A 3,777-nucleotide genomic window follows, 5' to 3' on the forward strand; every position below is an offset into this window, starting at 1 on the left:
ATCATGTAAGCCCACATAGGGTAATTGTCCCCATCCAATCTATCCTCAGTAGCAAACATCTTGAACACATCTGTGTTGTTGTCAGCCATGGTAAATGTTGCACTTGATGTGAAAACTACCCGAAAAGAGGAGAAATGAAGCAAGACAACACGTGCTATATAGCACAAACCGTAGAAGACTATAAGGCACCTGTTATGCAAAAAATGACATTGACAAAAATTCTACACAAAATGAAAAAATAGCCTGTGCAGTACTGCATGTAGTGGAAACGGAGGCCGAAATGAGCCCGAATAAAAAATCTGAGCAGACTAAGCTCTACGTGATCTCCCAAATTTTTTTTCGACTTGGGAACACTTGCCAAAGCTCACTGAAATCGGAGAAAATGAGCAGGCGTGTACTGGAGCTGCTAGCGAGTAAGCTCGGGAGGATGCAACCTTCTTTGATACCAATTGCTGGAATTAGGGTTGCAGAGAAACGCACACAACTTGGAGAAGATGAGGAAGCTCAAGGCACACAATAGAGAGTGTATTACTTAGTGTGCAATGGAAAGATAGATAGCCCTAGAGTGATGGGCGTATATACAATGCACGGGGGGAAAAACCTCCTAAAGAGGGAAAAAAATTCCCCGGCGGTCCTAGTGTGTTCACACACATCACTATGACATGTATATGGTAACATTGGTGCACCAATTCTCTTAGTCAAAAAGAAAAATGGTACTTATTATTTGTGCATTGACTATAGAGCACTTAAATAAAATCACAATAAAGAATTGTTTTTCTATTCCTCGTGTTGATGACTTGTTTGATAAGTTAAGTGTTGTATCCATTTTTTAGTAAGATAGATCTTAAATTTGAATATTAGCAAGTGCATATGATGGAAAGTGATGTTTATAAAATTGTGTTTCGAACACCAATTGATCATTTATGAATTCCTTGTAATGCCTTTTGGTTTAACAAATACACCTGCTATATTTTCACGCATGATGAATGGCATCTTTTTGAAACACCAAGATTGTATTGTGGTTTTCTTTTATGACAGTTCGGTTTTTAGTAAAAATAAAAATGATCATTATGCATATTTGGATTTGGTTTTTAAATTGTTGCACAAAAATAAACTTTATTTGAATCCTAAGAAAAGCTCATTTTTCAAAACTTAGATTGAATATTTAGGTCACATTGTATGATCCTAAGAAGACTCTATGCATCAACAAATGTCTTAGACCTCAGTCTATTCATAAGATTTGTTCTTTTCTTGGTTTATGTAACTATTATAAAAATTGATTCAAGATTTCTTATACTTGGCTTTACTACTCAAAACCTTTTAAAAAAGAACACATCTTTCACTTGGAGTGATCAACATAAAAAATCTTTTGAAACACTCAAATATGAACTCGCAGTTGCCCTTATCTTACAAATTTCTAAATTCAAAAGACCCTTCTTTTTTGTTATGACTGATGGGAGTGGACATGGTATTGGTTTTATATTGATGCAAGATAATCATCCCATTGCATATGAAAGTAAAAAGTTGAAACCCAATGAGCTCAATTGTAACACTTATGATAAAGAGTTGGTAGGTGTTGTGCATGCTTTAAAATTGGGCATTCCTTACTTGATGGGGTCTGAATTTTTTATTAAAATTGATTAACAATGTAGTCATCATTTACTTTCACAAACCAACTATCTCTGATCGTTATATATAGTGGACATCATTTATTTAAAGTTTTCATCCACTCATTCAATATCAACCGAGGCAAGAAAATAAGGTTTCGAATGCACTAAGTCAAATGCCATCGATTAATAACAATTTTTTTGTTTGCTCAAACTTTTTCAAAAATGGTTGATAATTATACTCATGAATCTAACTTTGCTAACATTTATGCTTAATTTTGTAACCAAGCATGTTTTGTTCATGCATATTACTCCTTTCATAATGGGTATTTATTTTTTGAAGAGTGATTGTATGTAACCGTTGCATTTTGTCAACTTGTCCTTAAAGAACGCCATGAAACATCTTATATAGGCCACCGTGTGATTTTCACAACTATTCACATAGTAGACTCTCAAATTTATTGGCTCTATCTTCAAAAAGATGTTGTTACATATATTGCACTATGTTTCGTTCATCAGTAAATCAAGCATCATCATGGTAAGAAATATGGTTTGTTGATGCTTTTACCTATTCTTGAATCTCCATGGAAACACATTTCTATGGATTTTATCACTAAGATTGCCACTCATTTCTATAGCAACACATTTATATGGATTTTATCACTAGATTTCCACTCACTGGTGCACAAAAAAACATGATTTGGACCATCGTAGATAGATTTAGTTAATTTTTGCCTTGTAAGATGTCTATTATATTTGATTGAGAAAGATGTTTGTGAAATGATTTTTGGGTGATACTTTTCACAAATTTGGCCACTCAAATAAACTTCACTTTTGCACTTCACCCAAATTATAATGGACAAACAAAAGCAACCAATAGCACCATTCTAGATATCTAAAGGACATATACTCATGAGAGACCAAGAACTTGGGACACATACATCCGCTTGCTTCAATTCACATACAACAACACTCTTTATTTATCCACTAAAAAATCACCTTTTTAAATTATATATGGATAATCATTGCTTACTCCTTTGTCTCATATTTCTCATGAAGTACCACATGCTGATGAAATTGCTCAACAATACACCCAAATCTTGGAGCAAGTAAAACAAGAAATTCACAAAGCACAACATTCATACATGAAACAAGCAAATAAAATGACATAACCCATGGACTTCAAAGAGGGACATTTTGTGATACTTCACATCGAAAAGATACGTATTAAGAGCATAGAGATCGATCATGTTGTCAAGCTAGCACCACGGTATTATGGCCCCTTTAAAATCACTAATTGTATTTAATGCTAATTCTTTTTTATTAGCTCTCTTGAATCTTGAAAATTTCACAACACATTTCTCACAAGTCTTGTTCGTCCTTTCAAAGGTTCTCTACCATCACTCCCTATCATTGATGATCGACCCATAAGATTCTAAAATCCTTGTATTTGAAACCATCATAGAGCATCAATACACTTTCACACACACTGGTATATTCCATCGTAGGTATTTGCTTAAGTATAAGAATCATGGCCCTGAAAGCACTAAGTGGATGCTAAAGAGATTTTTTTGCTCTCATGTTATGCTCTTCTTGTCTTTGTTAAAGGGTTCGCTGATGCACTTTTGGTTTTATCTTTTTAGGATGAGTAGTGAGAAGTTTCCTCTAAGTTCTTTACTTGATTCAACATATATCATGTGGATACCTGCCTCATCTCCACACAAATTTTGAAGATTCTTAGTTTTTTCATTTTTTGCAATTGAGGGTAGTTGCTTCCTCATCTCCACACATATTTCCAAGATTCCTAGTTTTTTTCATTTTTTGCAATTGAGGGTAGTTGCTCCCCTATCGAGGAGGATTGCTATCACTATTACTATTTTTGGACATTTTATCAATTTTACTTATCTTTTATTCTCAAAAACCATTTAAAAGAAGTATTGTAAATATAAATCCCTTTTACCTACTATTCTAAGAGTTTAAGTGAAAAGCAACCACTTCTATTCTGTATGCATGCATGCAAGTGATAAATAAAGAAAGAGAATCCCATAATTGTGTCATCACGTGCACTGCACTTTCTAAGCAGGGATCATTTTCTTGACCTTCTACAAGGAAGACAAGTCCTTTGGAAGTATCCTAACGAGGTGATCTGGTGTTTTAACCCCTTTCAAAG

Source organism: Adiantum capillus-veneris, chromosome 23, assembly GCF_014529385.1.
Source record: "Adiantum capillus-veneris isolate H3 chromosome 23, ASM1452938v2, whole genome shotgun sequence".
In the NCBI taxonomy this organism is placed as follows: Eukaryota; Viridiplantae; Streptophyta; class Polypodiopsida; order Polypodiales; family Pteridaceae; genus Adiantum; species Adiantum capillus-veneris.